At 35.1% G+C, this 26,947-nt stretch overlaps 2 protein-coding genes across 2 annotated transcripts in view; both read right to left on the reverse strand.

Annotated features, from left to right (window-relative positions):
* The window catches only part of LOC138321791 (uncharacterized), a 127,647-nt gene that overhangs the window by 68,926 nt on the left and 31,774 nt on the right, over positions 1-26,947 (reverse strand). The window lies entirely within an intron of this gene.
* The window catches only part of LOC138317122 (uncharacterized), a 61,468-nt gene that overhangs the window by 29,791 nt on the left and 4,730 nt on the right, over positions 1-26,947 (reverse strand). The gene's annotated exons all lie outside the window — the stretch shown is intronic.

The following is a 26,947-nucleotide window of genomic DNA, read 5'->3' on the forward strand; positions in this document are numbered from 1 at the left end:
AGATCAAAAGACAATGATTTTTATTTAAAGCCACGTTTTCCAGGTCCCTGCACGGGGCATTAACAAAATATGTAGATAGGGAAAAATGTTCCACAAGAGACCCGAGGGTGCGATCCGACTCGTAGCTATCCCGTTATTTATGTATTATAGTGCCCAAATCAGTGTGATATCGTTATAGTATTTTTAGTATACAACAGAGTCCACAGTCCGTCACCAAGTCCCTCTCCGGATCCCGTTTCCTCCACAGGTTACAGGCCTGTATCTCAACAGGTTCGATCTCTAGGATGTGTAGCGAAAGCCACAGATACTAATCCAATAACTCAACTAGGTAAAATACAGGTACAAATAACTAATTTATTATATAAAGACAAGTAATATAGAATTGAATAAAGAATATATTTACAATAGTGCCTGATGTAGACAACTTACAGTATAGAGAAATAAGCATTCAGATCGTCGTATATGTAGTGAAACCCTAATTATTATAGCTACAGAACAACAAGACCATGTGTTCCCAAACACAGTCCAACAACACCTAACGGAGACAACCGACCTACCCAAATAACTGTTCCCAACTCTAAGAGACATAACTAACTGCGTAAATAGGTTTCCTATGGATGTCTAAGCCCTAAGCCCCTGACGATCCCCTACTACACTGTGCGAACTAGGTTTTCCTATGGATGTCTAAAGCCCTAAGTAAGCCCCTGACAATCCCCTAGAACGACACAAACCCTTGTTAGTCATGTAGCTCTAAGTATAAAACCCAAATGGTAGTTCAGAGACCCCGCAAGTGTTGCACTGTTTGACAGTGCACGGCGTGGAATCTGTCCCTAACCCATTCTCCCTAGTCAAGACCAAAGCTTTCTTAGAAGCAGCCCTTTTATAACGACACATCAATCCAGTAACCCCAAACTGACCACTGATTGGTCAAAGTCCGGACAGAGCACCATATTTAGGTGAAACCTTTGCTACAACAACCCACCTACCACACTAAATATAACTTCCGCTTAAATACAGACAAGACTCAACTGACTGATAAACACCTCCCACGTGTACCACACGTGTACTCCGTGTACTCCGGCCCAGCAGTCAGCGTCAGCATCGGTCAGCATCGGGGTGATCAAGAGGACAACTAGGTTGATGAATGTATATGACGTAGCATAAACAGCAAGCACACCATAGATAAGACCAGTTCTCCTCATTGTAGAATTACCCCTGAATTTGGGTCAAAGATACATAAACAGATCACCTGAAGTGAAAGACTTAGAAGAGTGCAATAACAAATATACATACTGTACAAAATAAATGCAACAACAACGATAAGAAACCTGGGGGGGGGGGGGGGGGGGGGGGGGGGGGGGGGGGGGGGGGGGGGGGGGGGGGGGGGGGGGGGGGGGGGGGGGGGGGGGGGGGGGGGGGTTTCTATCACACATACAAAACATTTATGATTCATAAAGTAGACATCATACAGGACAACTTTTTAAAGTGAAAACGCAATTATATGACTAGAGATTCATGATTAAGATAACTAATAAAGGTTATAATAATAGTAGATATACAACCAACAGTAGATAGATAGTTTTAAAATGTATACAAATTTGATAGTTATCGCATCCTAACTGTTAGCGACAACGAGAAGTGGCCATGTCGTTTCAGTGGGAAATTGAGTCATATAATTACCGACACGAAGGTTCTGTGAATATAAAATCAGACAGAGGCACGAGGATACTCATGTTTTCGTTGTTCATAGAGCCATATAAATTGGTTAAGGATGTACTCCTCTGAGAAGTCAAAATTTTCTTGTATTAAACTTTTTTTTCTCATATAGATTTTATTGGAAATAGGATTCATACCATAAAAGAAAATGGAAGAAAATACATAAGTCTGTGTGCTCGTTTTTGAGCTATTGTCACTCAAAGATACCTAGTTGATAAAAATGTTGGATTTTATTGGAATTTTGCCGTTTTTGACCAGAATACACAAGAGATTATAAAGCCAATAATTTCCTAATTAGATCTGTTTGATATGTATAAATGTTTGCAGAATTTATTTTCTAGTAGTAGGTGTCTTCTTTAAAAATATAACCAGTTTTATGATTGATAAGACTAATATTTTTTTCTCGGAATAACAACATATGCTACCCCCTACATTCCTTAATTTATGAGCTACAAAATGCACCGTTTTCCAGCCAATTTTGCCAAATTTAAACCCTTTATAGAAAAAGTTTTCCGGTATTAAACTTTTGTTAATATTTTTGCATATCAACGGGGAAAGGGCTGTTCTTTCTAAAATCAGGCAGGAAAATGGGAGGTCCGTGTGCTTAGTTTTTTGTCCCATTTTGAATATTTGTTATTTTTCATCAGTATTTTAGAGTAAAAAATAAAAGTGCTCAAATTACCATTAGTATGTAAAACTTTAAGTTGACAAAAGTGCATCATTTTACACACAAATGGCTCAATATTATAATAACCACGAAAACCCAGTAAAGATTTACAGCAAAAAATTAGCTTCGATACAGCTAATTTAAAAAGAATACTGGCGCAGTGATGATTGTAAGTAAAACCAATTTTCAGTAAAAAAAATGGTAAAACTGTGGCTCTACACAAAAGCGAAAAAAAGACACAATTTCAAAATGGCCGCCAAATGGTTTCATTTCAAAGAAAACGCGCGTATATAAAAAAAATCTACTAAAAAATAGAAATGTAATTTTTTGACAAAATTTGCAACTGGCAACTTGCTACAAGATATTGATAAATTTTATTTGAAAATCTTATAACTTCTTTGATCTATAGTCGAAACATAGAACTTCTCAACGGGACTGTGAAACCTCAGAAGAAATACATCCTTAATGAGAATCGAAGTAGTAAACAATTTGTGGACCAGTAACGTCAATGAGCGATCGCAATGAATAATATTATGAAGATTATGAACTATATTTAAATCACAGGCAAATCGAAAAATGGACATCAGTCCCTATGTGTGTTCCGTCATAACACAATTTTTCTACAATGCGCCATTTCTGACCGAGCGGATGTAGATACATTAAATACCGAGTTCAGCTTCTATCAACGAGACCAATTGCTGCGGAAATGCGGAGGAAGTAGGTGAGAGAATCGTGACCACGAATTGAAAGTTGGTCTAGAGAGTGAGTAGACTACTGTATAATCTGTTACCAAAAATATTTTTAAAATGACAATACGTTTGAGAGCATGCACCACCTATCCACATACTAGCGTTGTTGTGTGCCCACATTTAAAATAAAATGTTCCACGAATGACTTTTAGAAATAAGAAAGCGTTTTGAAAGGTGATATTCATATTTGATACTGATTATGCTCTTATTTGTGTGATTAGACATTAGAAAGATCGAATTGGAGGATACAATTGTGAACCATGTAAATATTTACCGTATACACAAAACTAAATACAAGAGCATAAAGCAGCCACCATTGATGCATGTGGTAAATTGCCGCGTCTGTAAATGATCCACTATGATAACCAGTACATAGGTCCATAGCGTTCCAGTGATAAAAATTACAATTAGATCGTGCAAGCTGACCAAGATACCGATCGTACAGACGAAGATATTACATGTTTTGTGTACACACCAATGATAGAATTTTAAAAGTGTTTTACTACACAAATATTTTTCTGCCCTTTCTTTAGCTAAGTTTTTAAAACTTTCCGATATCTAACCTGAGCTGTAATTGTAAAGTAAATCATATCCGCAGAAGTATATATAAACTAATAAACTATTAGAAAATGATAGATAATATAAACATGTATAACCGGATTAAAATCAGCTCGAACAGATGATCCCGAACTGGTTTCAATCAATTTCCGATCATGTAAAGAGGTATATAACCTATCAATTGTGCACACGGAGATACTGCTCGGGAGGGTTCTCGAGACCATTACGGGACGTGCGACTGCGCCGAGAATACGGAACCATAATGATGCAACCTCGGTTTTCCTCCGGAATTACCCTAAAGTTATTGAAACATGGCTAGTTTGACATGATGGCGGAGTTCTTTCAAAACGTGTAATATGTCAATGTGGACATTTTTACGTCAATGGTACCAATATTAATAGTATGAGCTTCTATCCAATGATCATGGAACCCTCATATACAAGCATCTCACATTACATATGATTGTTATGATATATTAAGTGAGAGTTATTATGGTGGTAGAAAAATACAAAGTAATCCAACTAACACCATACAAAAATTGCAATGTACAAATTACACGGGTTTTGTCCCATTGGCCTTATAACATTATTTCAAATCTTACACGATGCAGTTTTTCACGTCGAGGCTGGTAACATGAACAGGTAGAATCGTAAAGTGATATCATACCGATGGCCCAATATTCTCGCCTCGTCTTGGTAACATTATAACGTTTCGAAGGTCCCTTAATGGGATTACTCGGAGCGATATTCGATGAGTCCGGAGCATTAGGACCGGGTTATCGGCCAGGAACTCGTTAACAATAATCGACCGCATTTAGCATCAAGATGTTTCGTACGTTATTCAATGTCGTTGGTCTGACAAAAAAAATCTCTTTGAAAACAAGAAGCCGTCCGATAACCGTACGACGTCCTTTTTATGTACATTGATGCGAGAAGCAAATTATTGACCGGTTTAGTGCCGAATGTCCTAGAAAATGGGCCAGGGGTCCACCGTGTAACACCCGATTACCCTCAAGGCCCTGATACGGCCTTGAACATTTTTGACCACTAAGTATAGTTTCGAAACACTAGCGCACACCAGAGCGAACAGTTATATGAGAATAAATGTCTGGTGCTACAAGAAACTTTTATATAACAGTTAATTTAAACGTGTGAAATAAAATAGAGATAACATTGAGAAGATTACAAAGGTAAATGACACTGGCGAATATAAAATGACGGAAACCTTACTCAGATGCGACTAATAATATCTTCGCAATTCGTAAAATCAATACATGTCGAATTAGTATAGGCGAGAGTCTAGAAGTATTGTGCCGGAAAATTATGTGTCAGAATGAAATAAAACAACAACTACAATTATCAACTTGATCAGTTGATAACCAGTAACTTAATGCATAAGCATTGCACACTACTAGTAAAAACAATCATATTGTATGACCTGGTCTACTCGCAAAGCAGCAATAAGTTTGCCAGATAACACATTGTACCCATGACCTTGACATTACACTCTCATAAACATGAAACAACATTCCACACACATCTTGAACTATGTTGAAAATGTATATTGATAATTTGGCAATTCAGTTGAATATATTATTGCTTAAAAATAGATAGATATGCAAAACTACTAAAGACGTTGTTTACGAAGGGATGAGTATATTATGAACTAATAATTATAGTCATTTTAGAAAACAAACAGTTGATATATTCGCCGATTTATTCATTGTGCATTACAGCAAGTAATTGTGTCTGTACGTCTAGATCTGTCATTCAAAATTCAGTGAATCTATTTCGTAAATTCGGGAAATACCAAAATGTCGTCCAGTCGCTAGGCCGTAGTCGACCTTTATACGATGAAGAAAGGTTTTTAAATGATCTTAGGTATTGATTATTACCAAATAATAAATGAGAATTGTAAAGCATCACGTGTTTAACAAGGATTTGACGTCATGCCATAGCAACACATACAGTATATAAAGTCATGTTCGCCTGGGAACTACCACACTCAAACCTTAAGGAATATACCATTCATTATGGTAAGTTTACAATGAATTTGAAACATGTACATGTATTAATCATATGTTATGAATATTAACATTGTGTGTTTATATTCATATCCATTATGCTACTCTAAATTATTTCTTGTTTATATATTTAAGGATCTGCTCTGGTGAGGTTTCAGTATCTTTGAAGTCTCGTGTCAACATTGATCAAAGAGTTTTGTGATTTTCAAAAATTGAATATCTCAATTTGTAGCCAATTAGAATATGGAAAATGTGTCAATAAATATACTTCTATTGCCTGTAGAATTTTTTATACACAAAATGTAAGAAATGACCATTTTAGGCGGCCATATTAAAAGATGTACTTTTTTACACTTGTAGAGCGTTAACATATAACCCCTTTTATCTTTTTTACTCAACTCGCCGTACCACAATAATTTAAGCTATATCGAGTTGATTTTTGCTGAAAATCTCTTTTTAAGGTTCACTAAGATGAAAATGATAAACATTAAGTGAGGAATTATAACTATTGATTTTTTTTTTTTTTTTTTGTGTTGTAGTGAAGATTTTATTTTTTTGCATGAAATGCTGAAAAATAACTAATTTATGAACGGGACAAAAATCAAGAAAGCTGACTATCTATTTTTTGTGATGGTTTTTAAAACAGCAACTTGTTTTCTTTTGAACTACAAAAAAAAAAAAAATAATCATTCAGAGCTTTTATCTAATGAAGCGTCTAATCTGTCAAAAAATTGTCAAAAAAAAAAACGATGTACTTTCATCTTCAAAATTTAGGGTTTGTCGTGTGTATGCTCAAAACAGTGAAATTCCGGTTAAAAACACAATTTAGGGTCACATAGCTATCTTTCCTACAAATAACACAAAATAAAGCACAACATCATATCAGTTTTATTAAAATTTTTAACTGTGGTATGAATTCCTGTTTTCAAACATCAGTTTCAGATAAAAAAAAGTCATCAGAAAATTTTGACTTTTCACCAGAGCAGATCCTGAAATTTTCTTTTCTTCATACTTTTTACATTTTGCTGGGTTTTTTTATTTAGAAGATGCAGAGTGAAGTCACGCGATTTCGGTATAATAAACATAAATCATTTGTCAAAAATATTTCAAAAGGAACACCATATATCTCACGTGAAGCAAAAGTCTCTAATTCCAGTCACCATGATGCATCTTTATACATAAACATTTTTTTTTTTTTTGCTAGTTATATTTTTTCGATAGAAAAGATTAATTATTACGAACGGTTTTGCGTGAGAACACGCTTGTTTTTCATCTTGTCTAAAACTCAAGTACTAATTTCTGTTTTAGGAGAAACTTCTTTTGATAAGCATTCTCATGGTGTTCAACATAACTATTGTTTACGGAGGTGAGTACTATGTTATTGTTGATCTATGCATTGCATATTCTGTTAACGAGTATATGATTAATACCGTATTTTTATTATTATTGTTACAAACATTTGAAAATAATTGTACGTATTGTAATTATATCGCATAAGATTTATGTCTTTTTAGAAATTGAAAAATAGTAAAATGTAAACATAATATGAGTTTGAGTCCAAACGGCATTAGCTTAATTACTATTAATTCAATTTTACACTTCACCATTTTCTAAGTAATTGTAAATAGTCAATTAAATAGTAATTTCCAAAACACTTATGTTTTTCTGTGTCGTTCTAACTTCCACGTTGTGTTTGTCTACTTACTTCTTCCATGATAATTTTGGCCGGTAACTATACATTATAATCCCTTTACACAACATAATGAACAACTAGCCTACTACCTTTCCAAAACGGTTTGTGAGTTTTAATTTGGGAATGTAAGACGGGATTGAGAAGTTTTCAATAACTTTTCTTACGTCATAGCATTTTATTTGTTTCGGACTTTTAACTTAATTATCATACGAATATGACTAAAGACAATGAATTCAAGGAATGTTTTATTAAATGACGAACAGCTATGTATTAGGGACTCAAATTATATGCAGTGGAGCACGGTTGTGTTGATGCCCTTGGTTAAATGAAATATTTCAAACTTGATTATAACCACACAATAGGCAGTGAATACGCTTGGAAGGGGATTATAATCTAATTCAAATGAACCGAATTTCATTATATATCCAAATCATATAAAGTGTGTTTCACTGTTTATTTAAACTATTTTAATTGTGACCCATAAGTTAAGGTTACGATCCGTATCACTGGTTTGATATCTTCTCATATGCAATGTTACATAAATTTTATCATGAGCTGTATGAACATGTATACGCATACGCATATGTACCTACACTTTATAATGTGACATTCCTTTAAAAAAACATTATTGTGGAAGAAAAAACACTGATCGTAGTTCCCATTCGTTGCATCATGCGGGTATTTCAATGCATATTAATCATATCGTCTTTGAATTGATCGAGTGTTGGTCTCAAAATCTTTTGACTAAAGTACTAATATACTAATTAATATGTTTCAATCAGTAAGTTAAATTGTAATTTTATTTGAAAGAATTCTCATTGTGTGTTTGCGCCCAAATAATTAGCCAATTCTGTAATACCTTTAATTGCATTTTCATATCGCCACACAGTATCCATATATTCTAATGATAAGCATGATCTGTATCTGTATATTTAACATTATGAGTCTTGTTAAGCGATACCATGTAAATTAATCCGCCCTTTGAAAATGACACTGTCGTTAAATAAACTATTTTGTTTATATACATTAAAGTTGTGTTTCTATGATTTGCTCTCTTTTTACAATATTGAAATCAATCTACGTTTTTTCTCCGCCTCTCAATGTTTGAACAAAGTTATTCAATAATTCAGTATATAAATACAGCTGAGATATATATCACTTTTCCTCGTGTACACATTGGCAATTTGTTTGGAAAGGTCCAAACTATTCCAATCTATTCCTACCTGTACAAGTTTTTGATTTAAACATATTTTATTGCCAAATATGCGATGGGATCGGGCACAAGTTGTACAACTTATATAAAGCCTGTTTCAAACAAATAAAACATTCAAATGACATAGACAAGATGAAATTTACAATAATAAACAATACATAATTAATAATGTTGTAATTGAGACACAGACAAAGGGAGAGAGGGAAGAGAGAGAGAGAGAGAAAGGGGGGAGGGGAGAGGGAGGGAGAGAGATAGAGCTATTTTATAACCAGCATGCTCCCCAAAGCGACAATTTCACCCCCTAATATACTATTATTTTAAAATCTATTCTTCCGATAAGGACAACAGAAGTTCTAAACCACTTTTCATAACTTTCAATTTATCGATGTTCATATCATCCTTTCCATCGTTTGGCTTTCTCCTGGTCACTCTAGGCTTCCTTTAGATATTCCTTTCACTTTTGTCGTCAGTATTGGAGGATTTTACAAGTATAATTTACGTGTAAATACAAAACCCGAAAGATGTTGGGAGCAAAACAGATAAGGAAATATATGATAATAATAGAAGGTCGAAGTTAGAATCTATGATATATTGCTGAGTGTGCATCAAGATTAATTCGTTTTCTTGTGTACTTATGTACGTAAGGAACTTGAATGATTTTAACTTCGTATTATGTTCAATTTACGATCTCCAAAATAGGAAAAAAATCGAGTAAGACAGGTAAGTCTTCGTTCAAGATAGCATGTTAAAATAAAAGAATGACTCTCTATGCCTAGTGTTTATAGTCAACTGGTTCCGTAAAACGAATGGTAGAAGGGAAAAAAGAAATTTTTGAAGATTCAAGTCTATTATTAGGAAGTGTATAATTTTCTGCCTTACGAATAAGGTCTTGGGTGTTATCAGCAACCATAGGAGGGACTGTTCGAGTATCGCGAAAGTTTATCATATGATGCATCTCGGGAGACTCCGATCTGTAGGGTATCGCCGATGACGGTAACGCTATTCGACTAGGGTTTCCGACATTGACCGAAAAATAGTGATTTGTATATAATTTGATTACTCAGTCCAATATAACATATATTAGCCTAATAACAGGAAGTATATGAAATTGGCTGTTTAAAAAACCATATTTCAAAATCATAGATAGTTTTAGACTATGTCATACAACAGAAGGAAAAGAAACAAATAATGGATGTTAACATTGTTTTTATTTCTTTTTCTCACTTCCCATTAGTCAAAGGTATGCCACGTGATCATCAATACAAATATTTGTATCGCCTGAGTATTCCAGAAAAAGTTCAAAAAATATATTGCACGGTTAATTTTAGAATAATAGAAAATCTTTCACGAGGGTTGACATATCACTGTCCACTTGACAGATCTATGTAAGATTATTTTTCTCCCATATTTAAAAAAAAAAATTAGGTATTATTTTTATTAGTGTTGACAGTTAATGGCGTCCTCGACAATAATCTCCGTATGTCTCGATGACGTAATTGTCAAGCGCGTGTGAGTGGTCTTTCCCCTACCCCGGTAAAAGACAGGTCTATAGTTTCCCTAACAACCCCTGTCTATGGAGACTAATAGAATGTTAAAAGATGATAACTACAGTTTAAGCATTAAAAGTTTCAACATATACAAGGTAGACATATTTTTTTGAAATTTATGTATATAAGTTGAAATTCAATGGAAAAATTTGGCCCTTTTTAGGCCTCATTTATAAGGTGATTCGAGTAAAAAAACACAAAATGATATTGTTTTTAAGGAGTGGAAACGACATTACGGTCATGATAGCCATATAAGCTTACATAATAAGGATAAAAAATGTTGTTGTTTGTTATATTTCAGTCTATTACCAAGCTTTGAACATATGTGTGTAAAATTGTATTTTGAGAAAAACAGGCTGCTTTAAAGTTTGAGAGTTATCTGATTAGAGTACAATATTTCCAAAAAACCGCTCGTTCAAATTTCAAATAAAAACCTTTGAATAAAAAGTTTATCAATCAATCTTTAAGTCAGCAAATTTTTAAAGAAAATAAAAGAGAGGAATTTTTTAGGCTTTATTGTATCGAACCACCATAAGCAGCAAAGAATCTTTTATTTAACAATAAAATCCATGGGATTTTTCTCCCCTTTATTTTGTTATTCAAGAGATGTGTCCCCTCTTATTGATAACTAAGACGTCAAATGTGTTAAATTAACAATATTTTCTAATACTTTTCGGTAAATTTTAACTTTTTATAAATTGCGATGAAAGTGTAAGTTTTAGGATATATATAAGTTGCATTAACGTTTGGGTCTTCTGTTTTCAAAATCTAAAGTTATAGCAATTTTAAGACCATATCGACTAGAACTTTATACGTTTTCGTTAAGGGGAACTTGTACTAAATGTGAATTGGATTGAATATGCATACACTATGTCTGGGCTGTACATTAATATTTTAAATATTGCATTGTGTACTAATTTTGACCACATAGCCTATGCATGTTTTTAATTGTAGTTAATCCTACTTGTCCCGGATAATTGTACATCTCCAAAGTACCTGCCTTCTGGACATGGCGGTGGGGAAGGTTGATTCCCCTGTTTTGTGATCTATCATCATACAAGTTGACGAATAGTGTCACTATAACTGTAAGCGCACAAACATAAAAACTCGTAAAGGTCATGTGATAAGAATATCATAGTCGAGTCATCATTTGTTCATCTTTTCGTTTTTATATGGAATGTGGTTCCGCCAAAGGGATGTCATGTTTGTTTAGTAAATTGGCGAAGATGTTATGATTAAACAATAAAAAAATTAAATTAATGTTAAAAAACATAAGAGACTTGAACAAAATCCTCGACTTATATGTAAAAGTGAGATTGCATGTTTACTACTAAATCTTCTCGATATTACTTTATGGAGTCCATTTTATGCTTTAGTATAGTGATTTTACTCATTTAATACCTTATTTTATGTTTGCATTCGCTTCCGTCTATTCGTCAACATATTTTTCTGTTAATCTTTAACTTGTTTTTGCCGGGTGTGTTTATGAGTTTGTTGTATGGTTCGGCCTGACATATGTGTTACATTTTGGTATTGTGTTTTTTTGTTTTAAAGATGCTGCAAATGCCTCAAACCCTGCTTAATGATGGTACGTTATTATATTGGTTGCAAGATGTGAGGTTGTCCACACTGTCTGTTTAAACTTATTATTTAAAGATATATCCAATGCTACAATCTCGGCTTCGTTATAGCGAATAAAAATTATTTATAAGCATTTTAAATTTTTTGTGTTCAATTTCATTCGCTTACGAGTTTATGTTTGGAGAAATTTTTCCGTAGGCGATTTCGTCAACCTTGCGGCAGTTCCAATACATACAATCTGTGGGTCCATGACAGGCACTTCAAAACAGGAGCTGAAATATGCTGCAAACCTAAATGCTTAGATCCACCACCAGTTTAGACATGTTTATAGAATTATACATTGTGTATGTCTGAGTGCTTACATCATCTTGGGATTATGTCGAATGAGATTCGATGATTCGAGAATGTCCTATTTATTCATACTACTTACTACTAAAATACAGGAAAGTTGCACATTATTATGTTACCGGTTATGTTGGTTTCTAGTCATAGTCATCACTGTTACATTTACTAGTAACCCTTTGTCGCAGTGGAACCCCTTTAATGTTCGGTACCCCCTTTTTCATACCCATTCCGGTATGCCTCAGATGGATGTTGTAAGAGGAGTCTTTTACGTGTATTTCAGCTAATACGGATTTCAAACTGGGCAGTCGATAAGTGATTCATGGATGTACGTTCAAAGGAGATGGGAGAGGTGTGAAGAATATATTGACAAACAGACAAAGTGAATTATTCTTGATTGAATTCGATAACCGGGACAGAGAGGACTGAGTACATCCCATGTAGCAATTACCAGATGCATCTGATTCATGATTCTCCAGAATCCGCAAGTTTGCAGAATCCAATACTACAGTTCGGAGAAAACTGTTTATGTTTCAAAGTTTTTGGAAGAAAAATTATCGAATGTGTTTTGAATTTTTGGTTAATGGGCAAATTTCATTATTGTTCACTTAGGAAAAAAACAAACTGTACAAGAAAGTATAAGTATATGGGAATTTGAAGACATACAATTTATTAAATTCCTATATGTCTTTTGTTTTCATAGCATACCCTTTGATCAGCCCTCAGACCTAACGATGTACATTTATATCAAACCTAAGGCCCACTGGCACTCGGCACGTCTTCATTATAGGAGTTTTCGGGTCTCAGTGGATAAGCGGTATAATATGAACAAAATGGCATTGTTGAATATTTCTATGTGAAGCGAAGTTAAGACTTGAAACATATATCTGATGTATTGACATTATTATATGATAAGCCTAAGTTGTTTGTGCTATCGCATGCGATATTTATAATGACAACTGGAAACCTTTTTTTCCCAGCTTTTATTTCTTCATCAGTCAATTGCTGTAGTCAATAAATCTAGATATTCGATTCTATGCATTCTGTCATTAAGTTACATTACTGTAGAGTTCTCGCCGTACAAGAAAGACATTAAATTCTATGATATTTGGGGGTTAAAGCGATTGATATAGTACAAAAAAAAATTTGTAACTCTCTCGTAGACCTACTAAGGTTATCGTACTAAGAATTGTACAACGGGAGATACAAGACCGCCACATCCGTGTTGACCCTATTACAAGCAGTACAATAGTAGTTTAACTGCCATTGCCGTACCCTCTTTCTTTATCCAAAGAAGAAGGCTTGTGCGTGTCACATACCTAAATTTTGAAATGGCGAATTCATAGACAAGTATAGAAGATCCGGACGTCGATGATTCTTACGTGGAACGACATAAATTTTAGATGAATGTTCAACAATCACGGTCATCTCTTGCGCCAAAGGCTAAAAACTCAGTAATATTTATTTAAGAAGAAAAATGTCTAAATTGCATTTGAATGTTTATAAGAATAATTCGGCCATTTCGAATATTGGTATGTTTCATTGTACAGTGACCATAAGAATAACATGTGTTCTTAGTCTGTCTGGGATAATTATATGTCAAATGATATTGTGGACATAAGTACCTCACGATTGTTTTTGTAATACGAATCGGTGTCTTTGTGGGTCAAAACCAACGGCTATACGGAGTCGCGTCGGTAACTGCCAAATACTAAATTTGTTGACATGTTTCCTGTATACTTACTTTATTCAGACTGTTTTTTATCACTAACTTTCTAGCTGACAATGATAATAGCTCATTTCGAAGAATAGCAATTGTCTAGTCAAGCTGTAAATAATTAATACCGTACTCCACTAAATATCACACATACAATTTATCACGTGATACTGAAAGAAATTTCAAAAAAATGCGTCTTTTTGACTATCCATAGATAGCCACTTGCCTTATGCCAAAACAAGAGACTCTCGCCGCTTTCACGACGTGTCGCACCCCCAATCCCCGACTTAACCCCCTCCCCCCCCCTGCACACAGCCGCGCATCAGAGTGGCGTCATGTGAACCTAGATAAAGTGTATTCAAAAAACTTCTCGACTCTCGCACGAACAAAACATGAAACCGCATATCAGATTATCATGCCTCAACCTATGTTGTTAAGTACTCATGGAGCTTTGGCATACTAGAGTGATGTGACATAAGTATTACGTTATTCTAAGGATACAGCTGAGTTAGTGTATTCTGATCTATCATAATTTCGTCGATAATCGCGGATGTAATGCCAGAACCTTCGACGTGTCTCTATGTGATGTTATGAATCAGCAGCACTGCGATTCTCGGTCCGAGTTTGTATCTGTCGGAACCACAGCATGTACTAGTGATCAATCAAGACTGCTACAGTAACGGATAATTAGTGAATGAATGAACTGAATGTAGCTAGTGTACTGTCTAGTGGCAAGTGTACTTGTTGTATGATCCGAGCGCTCTGATTGCGCGTAGCATTTGTTGATCTAATGAATTAGTGACGGAGATAACCAAGAATGGCCACGTATCGCCATGCCCGGCGTCACGCCTACTCCCGCAATGTTCCAATGTAAATATCAAGACCCAATAGACGAACCCCCCCCCCACCACCCCCACCACCCCCCACCCCCGCGCGACCGCACTCGCACCACACGCGCACCCCCCCCCCCCCCCCCCGCCCGCTCCCCCCCCGCCCCCCGCACTCCCCCCCACCCGCCCCCCAGACCCCCCCACCCGCCCGCACACCGGCACCCCCCCGCCCCCGCACCCGCCCCGGCGGCGGTATCATACCAATCACAAATAGAGACGCCGTTACGACGGATGCGTTATTGAAGTAACAGAATAGTACGTTTTATTTTTTAAAACGTAGCTTTATGTCTTCATGTAGCACTACTGTTGAATTATGAATTATACATCTTGGATTGAGAAGTGATGTATTAATGGTATAGTATAGGGTTCACGGATTACTATCATCTGGTTGCAAGAGCAAGATATTGTCTTTCTTACTGTCTATATGAAAGTTGAAAAATAGTAATCTCAATTGTTTTAAAGTATGTTGAGTATTTGACAGCGAACATACACCAATGAGCTTTTAGAAATAAAATGTATTACCTTTAATTCATGTAAATTGATACATAATATTCTAAATTCGCTTTAGTTTATGCGTGTTTCGAACGTTCCAAAAGAGGAATGTTTTTTCGCGAACTTTATTTTGTGGTTGTACCTTGTGCTGCCTGGCAGCATGTTTGCGCTAAATGCAAATACAGTGTAAGATAATCTGGTGTTATTATTATTGCTAGATCGGCATGTGAATGCTAGGGGTACCGGAGATAAATCGGGAACCAGGGATTTTTTACGTCTGGAATTTTGTGATAGAACTGAGAATTTTAGAATGTAATAAATTGAGTGATCAGATTTGTTGTTACGTGGATTGCAACAAGAAATACTCACCATAATTATATCTTTTGGAACTATTATCCAAATTATACAAATGGATATATAGCGTTAAAAAGTTGATTATATGTGCACATACCTAGATATAACATTTTGACAGTTTGTGTTGCCACTTTCGCATGGGTAATTGTCATTTGACATCTCACAAGTTTTGGATATATTTTAAGGGTCTGTTTGTAAGTTATGTCGAGTTGAAAAATTTCAAAGTCATAGGAAAAACAGATATGATGCTCTTATATTCATGTTTTACAACATCACTGTGATCTACTTCTATGTAAGGTCTGTGTTGTAAGGCTATTTTGAAATGCTTGCCGTTAGATGAAGAACCTTATCGGATATAATAATCCCTTGTGTTAGAAACATATTATGTCATCACACTGCGATTAAATTTTTAAATGGAAATGGTTAGCACACAAACTTTGGGCATTATTCGTAGTGGATTAGTGGTATATATTTGTGGTGTTTGACACTGTTTTAGACAAAACAGAGCTGTTCAGCATAATGCTAGTTCACTTTCAGGAACAAATCAATGCTTGAACGATATGATCTGGTCCTTCTATATCTGATATGAGATTTCTGACGGAGTGGTCCTGCATGAAAAAAGTGGTTAGCTTCACTGACCCCCTGATAAGACTTCATATATTAGCTAAATAGGTTATTTGATTCGAGTAGATCGTGTTTTTTCAGGAACTCAGATACAGGAACGTGATCCCGGGTGTAGGAATACAATATCAGGATCCCAATCAGGGACAGATACAGGAGCCATAGCAGGCGACAGTTACAGGAGCCCATTTTTGTGTTCGCTACTGAGCCCCATTCGAATACAGGTATAAGGTGGTAATTTAGTTAATAAAGTGGTTTTCTATTTTTTTCACTGCTATATCACTCCAAAAGATTTTTATAAAAGTATTTTCTAATCGTATTTCGCTATACATCCGAAAACTTGGTTTGGATCTAAATCCCCGTTGTGTGTAAAGTTAAGATTATCCTTTCCCAAATCTGACAAGCAAAGAAAGTGCCTATGTGGCTTGAGAGTAAAAGAGCATAGACCAACTAGATAGAAATCAAAGCAGATCTAAACAATTGTTTTACTTGAATGTGTGGATCAACTATGTGTAATAGTGAACTTAGAGACAGACCGATAGTTGGGTTGCATGCTCAGTTACGTCGGAGTGTTTCTTGTTGTAACACTCATTCGCTGACCGAACAGCGCAGATTACAGTGTGTTTATTAGATACTCCTCTATCAGAGGATAAGTAGACATTCATTACACATGTATATGATTATTTAGGGGAGTTTGGTTGGACCCGTTTTTACCGGAGTACGGTATAATTGATAATTTTTTATGCAGCCACATTTTAATTTCGGAAATTAGAATTCTACAAAGAATATAATTGTTAAAAATATTATGTGAAATATTACAATTGGCACTCTAAATGTTAAAACAGTTCCACAGATAAGGAGTTAAAAAATATTGTTGGTCAGGAATGTCTTCTTGGGTTTCTGTTCCAATAGTTACATGACATTAGTGTAGTAGGGATCCATGTTTAGTGTTTCCTTGACTAGTCTCGGTTGACTATTCCGTGTTAACTGGGTACGGACTTTGACCCAAGGACGTGACACCCTGTGACCTGTGCCGCAATCGGTTTATGCAGTATCGAAAAAGGTTGCCGAGAACAACTGAATGAACTGTTTAGTCTGTCATTCATGATCCGTAAGCAGTAGCATTTTTCAGTCAATTACAATCGGTCAATATTTTTCGGGCGCAAATATCTGAAAAAAAGTTTACTTTAGAATAGTAAAGGGATCTACTAAAAAAGGTCATTCCTGTAGAATTCCTTTGTATACCCCATAAATGTTATATTTGACTGATGTCATCGTGCAGTTTCCCATGAATATTAAATTAACAAGTAAACCTTTTGACCTGCATGACAATTATAACAGTTATTCCTGAATCTTGCATGCAGATAGCTCGACATACACTTGCAACATACACAGATGAACATGTATATACATGCAGGCACACGCAAATATTCTCTTCATACGAGCTTTTATGAAATATAAGTAATTGAAGTTATAGCATATTCATTTTGTCCTATTAGGCAAATAAAAGATTTTATTATTTGTCTTTGTGTTTCCGCCAATCTCATTGGACGTCGGTACTCCACGTGACTCCCTATAAAACAATGATCGACTGCTAAAAGTTGATTCACCGATCTGTTGTAAAGGATCGGGAGTTCCAAAAGCATTGCATCAAAGTCTCGAAGTCATTGAAACGTTTGAATGCTACATGCATTATAACCTTGATAATATAAGCGTTTCTAAGATGCCGATTTTATTGGAAACACATTTCTCTTCAAACATTGCGACTTATAGGCAGACAACTGCAGGTGTATCTCTCTGTCGTTAGAGGAGAAATGATACTATAAAGATATATCGATAAGAGCGGTACTTGTACATATAGATATGTATTCAGACATTAACGGTAATCCAAGTCGTTCATCGGACGTTGAAAATTATGGAAACTAGATATCAGAACTATAAACTAGACGTCTAAATCCTCTGATCATTGAGGTATAATAATTTTTGATTTATACATATTTAACTGTAAAATAATGTAGATGTTCACCTTTAGACTGTCACATATTTGTTAACGTTGATTGGATGTTAAAAAACAAATAAAATAATATAGCAATTGTAGGATTTGAATTCGGTTGATGCATGTTTTTATTAACCAAAGAAAAAAAACATGCATCGACCCTCATCAAAATGCTATAATTGTATATTACTAAAACTGCAATAAAGTGAAATTTTGAAATTAATAAACTCATGACATATTCATAAATACTAAATCTAGTACTTTCTCATAATTAGGTACTAATACAGAAACAACAACCAAAAAGAATTCTGAGGTAAGATAAAGGAGATTCATTATTTGTAATGTATATATATTTGTACTGTGAACATATCAATTTATTTACAAAAGCATATGTAATATGACATTTCATTTTAAATCGATTCTCACTCTAAGGGTATGGCATATTAATGCCTTATTAATGTGTATTGAAAGGATATAAAACACTTTCATCTTTCAGGGAATGGCGTACATGGATTGTCACCCCTGTTACTGATAAGCGCAGTCATTACCAAGCTCTCAATGAAGTCTCTGATATGCGTGTATCAGCGCTGGGTCGTCCTGATGTCGGGGCATTGCTTCTTCACACTTATGACGGATGGCTTGGGCATGCCAATTTAAGATGATGAAATGAAGGCAGTTGAAAATTGAGAGAACAAATTTCTTGTCCATATGAGATTTTTACCGTCTAACGTTACATCTGAGATTGATATATTGTGATACGTTGATATATTAGTGTGATATATTTGTGGTTATCAACTCCAATCCATTAGTTTCGATTTTTATTACTTTTCTTTCACCAATCGGTTCTAATTAGCTTACGACATATAAAGAAATTGGATTTAATTCAAATCTAATGACGTTAAAGTATTTTTTTTATATCAAGGAATTACTAATATTTATTATATCAAGAATTTGCTGTGATATGTATTCGTTTATTTTCATTTTATCATTAAAAAATCATTGTTTGCAAAGTTTTGTAGCCATTTCTGTTAATTATCGTACAATAATTTTACATAGACTTCAATGTTTTGTTAGGTGTTTCACAAGTTCTGGTATTTATTCTAAAGGAAAAGGATCAACTAAAATTTGCTAGTATGTTATATTGTTTGATTAACAAATATAATGCTATAGGGAAATACACCCATGCAGCATACACGACAAAAGCGTTTTTGTTCGTTTCTGCTGCGAAGGTGCTGACTAATATTGCAACCGTAGTCGCATGTACCGTAAAATATCAATTCGTCTCTGGCAATACAGTTTCAATAGATAACGTTATTTTGTCTGGTTCTTGGCGTCAGTATGAACACACACAGTCATGTAATCTGAATTCAAAACTCAAAAGTAAGAAAAAAAAAGATTTTAATATTTATCAATTTAGTATTCCTTGAAAAGACATTACCGTTCATATCAAATGTATTTTTAAATACATATATATCTGTTTTGTACTATAACTCACCACTGAAGTTAGAAAATGCAAAAACACGTGATCATCGATAAAAAAAATTAAATCGACTGGTTATTTAGAAATTGTTTATACAACACGTTTTCGTAACCACAAACAAATTATGACATATGACGGTTTTAATTTCCATCAAAGATGATGATAACTACAATTTAAGCTTCAACTTACACACAGTATGCGAATAGAAGAACAAGAACATCATTTATTAGGTATCTGAGTCAAATAACTATGAATAGATTTGATATTAATATGTTAATGTCGCATCATTTTACTAAAATATTTGCTTTTACTGTAAGCGATAATAAGCGTGAGTGATATAACGAATCTGAATGTACAGTAAATCTATGTACATATATGTTTAGTATCCAAGAGGATTGTCTAATCGGGGAAGGAACTAAAAAATATGCCTTCCAATTGTTTCAGTTGACGGTATTCTAAGCATGAAAGTGAATATACAATGTAATGCTTTACTTTTAAAACATGTGGTTATATGGAACAAAGACAAAATAATATCGACCACGCACTGCGTAATCGGTTATTTTCAATTTTAATATGTATAAGTTCTCCAAAAAGTTACTATCGTTTATCATCTTTATTCGAAAATCATACAACGAAAGTTGCTCATTATGGAAATTGTTAATCCCATTAATTTAGATTTAAAGTTGATCTCTAACCAATACCCAGTTTTTTCTAATCTACATTCACTGCATTCATTATAAAATATTGTGCCTAATGAGAGACCCACTATTCTGATATAAACACTTGACATATGCATCAATCTGTTAATCAATGCAGTTTAAAAAAACAACAATAAATGATAGACAAAAGTCAAAAGTCATACGCAAAAGATATTTGGAATGACCAATGAGGGGCAGTGCAGCTGTTAACACACTGTGATGTACACATGATCCTGTATCACAACAAAGGTCAGACACTCGTATAGAAATCATGTTCGCTGGACCCCATATGAACAACTGATAAATAAATGTCGATATAAGAACACAAGGTCCACACCCAAAACATCGTCTGATCATGGTGATCGAGAGCGACTCGGAGAAGCTTTTACTGACAATATATGAATGGAATTCCGAAGACAGTCGTTACGCCACGTATGACGCAGTGCTTTGACTGTAGTGACAAATCAATAAAATCCACCACTATATTTCTTCAAGATGTCAACAGTGGTTGTTTTAGAATTTAAATAAATGTAATATATAAAATATCAATCCATCATTATCTTTGATTGTTCTTTCTTCATTGAATATTGACGCTATATAGAGGCCATGGACTAGCGAGTGTCCCACATGCACCCCCCCCCCCCCCCCAAACCTCCGAACCAATATTTTTCTGAACCCTTATGACCCACTGATCACAAAATATCCCAATGTTAAAGCGATGTGTCATAAGTTGGGGATTGAACATCCGGTTATTACAGTCCTCACGAAGGCCGCCAAGCTCACGGCAGTATCACAACACCCTTATGAAAAAATAGACATAACAATGACATAATTTCCTACAACCGAAGTCGCCAAATAGGTATCAAAAATGACCACAATAGAACAATCAAATACATTATCCCGGACGCAACAAATCTCAATTAAATAACGGAATGAAGAGAAAAATAAAATCTTACCCTCGGATAAACCCGAGCTAACAACTAGGTGGTTGTAAATCCCGCAATTTGTACATAATTTGGTATTACGTCAAAGCAAATAATGTTTCACCAACTACAATCGTAATAATTTCGTATATCACGATATTTATTGACCCAAGTCACAACTGTCATTTATTTAAACATACATACAACAATCAAAACCCAAGTGTAACCAGTTGTACTATGTTACCTCGGGTATTGACTTCATATTCAAGATGGTCCTATTCCACAACATCGAATTTCACTAAAAAAATGATGAATAGATCCTAAGCACGGATATTTTTACAAATAAAGTAGACAAATTGTGGTATAAAGAAAGACCACAATAGAACGTACGGAATTACATTATAATGCAAGGACCAAATAATGCCAATATGTGTAGTGATTTTGTGGGGCGGAAGAATATAATAACAATAAAATCATTTAAAAAGCACAAAACTTGTGAGATTATATCAGGCAACTTATTATCATACTTTGGCATTTGACGCGGCAGAAAAGTTTTCCCAACAACAAATAATTACTCGTAATTCAGACGTTATTTTGAACCCTCCTATCCAATCAAAGTGAACATTCAAAAACAACGATGAAAAATATATATGCGAATTCAAAAAAAAATAAAAGAACTAATGTTATACCCCTCAATTTTGTAGATTAGCATCGGTCTCAATAAATTAGCATACCAAGCCCTTCCACACGCGTAGCAGATTAGAGCGAAACAAAATGTAAAACCTAAGCTAAGGGTGCCTCGTGTTTGTCGTAAAATAATCAATAACAGATCCCAAAGTGATTGTTATCTTTGCAAATGAGTACACTATTCCATTACCAGGGTTTGTTATATCATGTGCATGAAGCATAACAGGCAAGAATGTCAGATGGGTTAAACATATCAAAAGTACACTAAAATAATAAGTCATTGCTTTTTCACTGGTTCTCAATATAACGAATTGGGGGGGGGAAAAGCCCATTATCCATTAGTTGTCGTCGCTATATTCTCAGCCTGCAACTCGACCTATCGCACTGTAGACACACTCGGCATATCTGGTCAGCTGGTTAAATGCAGTCCGAATCAGAGTACTGTTCCGAGATAGTCAGTATCGCAATTCGGTCGAAATGCCCAAGATCGACCGTTTATCCGATACCGATGAGCTTCGATAGTGACGCTACTGACACTTAACAAGTGTTGATTCTAAACGCCTTTTATGACACACCTGCCCGTGAGAGCGCGAAGTTCATATCATAAACAATCCAGTTCAGCTAGATGTGGGATTCTCTTTCAGATATTTCTTAGACATACGTCGTATGGTATAAAGCTTTATCAGAGCATTCTCGCGGAAACATGAATTGGACAGATGACTCCAGAAGGCAGCATCTCTCGCCATGGTGTGCATATTAGGTTCTTCCTATAGTGGCAACATAATCATCTAATCCATAATTTGTATAGTAATACTCATTCATCAATCTTTGTTCGACCCTCGTGCAACCCCATAAATGGCTACAGGGGGGGGATGATATCATTGAGGTCATCTAATGAGGGCTATAAATGTTAAATGTTTTTCATTGGTCAGACTTTTGCGCCCATATTCTCACTCCGTGTAAGGTGGGCGTGGTTGTGTCACATCTTGTATATGCGCGAAAGAGACCCGATTGAAGACTCTCACTATGTAAAAAGTTCTCTCAGAAGTGCTTTCGCAGACTTGGGCAAATGAGTGAAACTTCACTGGGGGCAGACACAACCTCATTTATGAACCTCATGTGAATCCGCCTGTTGCCACCGGTTATGGTCACTGAGGTTCATTGTCAAGAATAAGCATTGTGCTGTCATACCGACTTAAGGAGAAACCAAACTCAACCCCCCGGCAGAATGTTGATACTGGAGTCTATTTCAGCATCCATGGCCAGGGGAAGTTCTTGTGAAACATAATATAAGATATGTGAATCTACGGTGAATCGACTTAGGTGATTAACTGAGGGAAGAGACTCCGGCACATCACTGAATGGCCTGATGTTTCTGATTCTTATACTCTGACGCATACTGGAACGAATTTGACCAAAGTTAAGAACCAAACGTGATGGTAAACTTTGCACCACGAGGTAAAATTTAATGTCTACAAGTCAGGTCTATAGCACCATGAGGCTCGAAGACAGACAGACGGGCTGGGAGAAGAGCATCGTCACTTAACGAAAATGAGTATATCATAAAGAAATCTAAGTCGAAAGAAATATTTGACAGCTGTACGTAAGCGCAACTTATTTTGATCCATGGCGTTATAACGCAACAGGAAATATTACAAAATGATGCGCTCAATGTCTTATAAAGAACACCATTACTGTTCGTCAGAAAGTTTCATGGTATTTACGGAACTTTGAATTGACTAACCCTAGTAGTTTGGCTATTAGTTATCGGGGGGGTTGTTGGCTGTGTTATTATATCAGGGTGGAGAGAGGCTATCTAGACTACAAAATTTACGAACATGAAAAAGGATTATTTCGTAATCCCACTTACGATATTCAGAAGCCAATCTTATAATATTCGAACTTTAGTTAAAATGATTATAATGCGTCATAAAGCCAATAGTTATATCTACAAGAAATCTCCAATACTACCAACCCAAGGAAACTGTAGGTGTTACGCGGTTTGGAATAAATAAACAGATCATTGTTCCGCAGTCGCGGTGTATGTTTTAGATAAAACCCAAAAGAAGGGTAATACTACGCTAGACCAGAACATTTCTCTGTGATTGGGATCGGGGTCTATAGGGGTTAATTGTTTTGGTCTTGTTGTTGTTTTAACAGATTTATAAGCGAGGTCAAATAACTCGATTGGGGGTGAATAAGTAATTTGTTTGTTGGGAAAACATTTTTTGCTGCGTCAAGCCAAATATTGCAAAAAATGCTGGAAAAAAAAATTAAAAAATAATGTACCATTTTTGAGCTTAAAATATTTTTGTTTTTCATAATATTCCTTGCTGATTCAAATCACTAGTATATAATTATGGGATTTATATGTGTACCATGCATACTGACATGTAATTTGGTTATGTTCTATTGTGGTTCATTTTGATTACCTCATTTTGTCTGACTTTCGGTTTGGAAAAATATGTACAAATGTACAGGAGCTATTATTCAATTTTCTTAGTGAAATTCTGAGATGGTTGCCAATCTTGTATGACAGTCATAACCGGACCTTATAGTCGATGTTACTACATTAGGATTTTTGGTTGTTATTGGATTGCTTTAAGACAGATTAGACGAAGTAGGTCCAAAAAACTGACTTAGAAAATGAATCGATTCGTTGTCTGGGAAGAGCATTTTTGCTACGTTCAAACAAAAATTATGAAAAAATATGCTGACAAAAGCACAAGTTTTGAGGGCGTTTAAATCCGATTTTCTTCATTTTTCCCTGCAGACAAATCATCACATATAATTGGAATATTATTGGTCCTGAAAAGAGTATTATATAGTTCTTACTTCGATGTTGTGCATTTTGAGTACCTCATTTTCGTCTACAATCGGTTGAAAAAAGTTAATTTGATTGACTATTTAATTTTCCATATTTTCAGAGTGAAATTCTAGATGGCGGCCAACTTTTGATGACGTCGTGAGACCGGGGTGTTTGAATTGGTTAATCTATAATTAAGTTTCATCCCAACTTATGCAATGTTAACGTTTTGTGGATTTGATGAATTCAGAAGGGATCTACGAAGGTATCAGAAAATATTGTGTGGCGAGGAGGAAGGGTTTGGGGGGGGGGTGCAGTGTGGGACCCTCCTAGCCCCATCGCCTAATGATAAGATTGCTGTTGGTACTCGCATACTTGTACAATGGGATCGTGTATAGGGAAAATGTCGGTAAGGTCACGAATTATATATATATATATATATACATTCAAAAAGATCAGATACAACAAAATTATCCTATTGTGTCTTTCAGTTTGCCAAAAATGTGTATGCTATTTGGGAATACCTTATTGCTCTGGCATAACATCGTGTAATACTTTTCTTTGAAAAATTAAAGTAAAATGAAGGACCGAGAGGTATATTAATGGAAATTTGGTAATGACGGATAAGGGATATTCCACCATCGAGGTCACAAAGTGTTGTAAAATGCAAACCTCTGGTTTTATCACATTTTATCACATACCTGTTGAATCTGGTTATAGTAATACAAGCATTTCAGACAATGAAATATAATGTTTTGTATTGCACATGTACAATACGAAACGTTGTATTCACCTACTAATCGGAACTACTTTTTAGGAGAAAACCCTTGTATCGCATTGGTTTATTTTTGGCAAAAAAAATGCTCATGTAGTTAGGCCTTATAAATTGTAAATTTTATTTTTGTACTCTATTTAAAACATAAATTAATAAAAATAAGGTTGTGAACATAGAATAGTTCTGGGTAGTATTTAAATTTGAAATATTAAAAGGAGGATGTTGGCAGCAAATAACAACAAGTTGTCGTCTGCTTACACATTGTTATCAGAGCCGGCGTTGCCTTAGTTTATAATGGCATTTGTTGGGGATTTCGACATTTACATGATTTACTGATGGATCCAGAGACAGAGGACAAATCAAGCATTCCTCAAATTGAAGGTAACGAAACATCGAAGTCTGGAAATGAAATTAGTTCATCATCCTCAACCATTGCGTCGTGTGCTCCCCCTCATCCTGACCCCACCCCCGATACCCATGGCCATGTTTTTATATGATTTAGACGACGCCGATGACCTTATTCCATCCCATATTTACACTATTCAAAGACTGGATCCAAGCTCCCAGGGATGTTCTTCAGATTCTGCCATTTGAACTAAATACCTTCAGAAGAATGATGGTTCAAATTATGAGCCTGATACGCTTTCACAGGGGTGTTGACCGTTATCAGAGAAAAAATGGTTATAGTTTCAACATTTTAACCTCAGATTTATTTGCCACGAGTCGTCAGGTAAATCCTACTGTTTGTATACGATTTTTATTTTACGGAATGGAGTTACTAAGCATAAGAGAATTATCTTCATGTCAATCTGAATCTTTTAATTATATGTTTGGCGTCGAAGTGGATTATTTTCAACGGAGAACACTATACATTTAATTGACTGTGTCCGACATGGAGCTACAGGTATAATGGAGTACATGTATGTAATTTACAAGCACGCATGTAATAAAAGCGCAAAGTGTATCAATTGATACTGTTTTCATATGGTTTTTTTTAACTAAACTTGTTACAATATTATAAGAATGTAACTGTCTTCACGAAGCAGAATTCACAATGCGTGCTTATTTAGTTTCACACTCATTTCAAAATGTAAAAAAAATAAAGAAAAATAATAAAACAAATATAGCATTTTTATTTCGGTCAATACATGGTTATATCGACCACAGAAAAAATATCGACCTCGGACTACATGTACGTCCTCGGTCAATATTTTTTCTCTGGTCGATATTACCATGTATCGACCTCATTCAAATGCTATATTTGTGTAATATGTAATTCATATCGTTTACTTGTATATGATATATAATTTGTATCATTTGATTGTATTGTTTGATTGTATATATATATGATATTAACTTTATATTGTTTGATTGTATATGATACTTTGCGTATATACATTTATTTGATATCGTTTGATT

Source organism: Argopecten irradians, chromosome 1 (assembly GCF_041381155.1).
Source record: "Argopecten irradians isolate NY chromosome 1, Ai_NY, whole genome shotgun sequence".
NCBI lineage: Eukaryota > Metazoa > Mollusca > Bivalvia > Pectinida > Pectinidae > Argopecten > Argopecten irradians.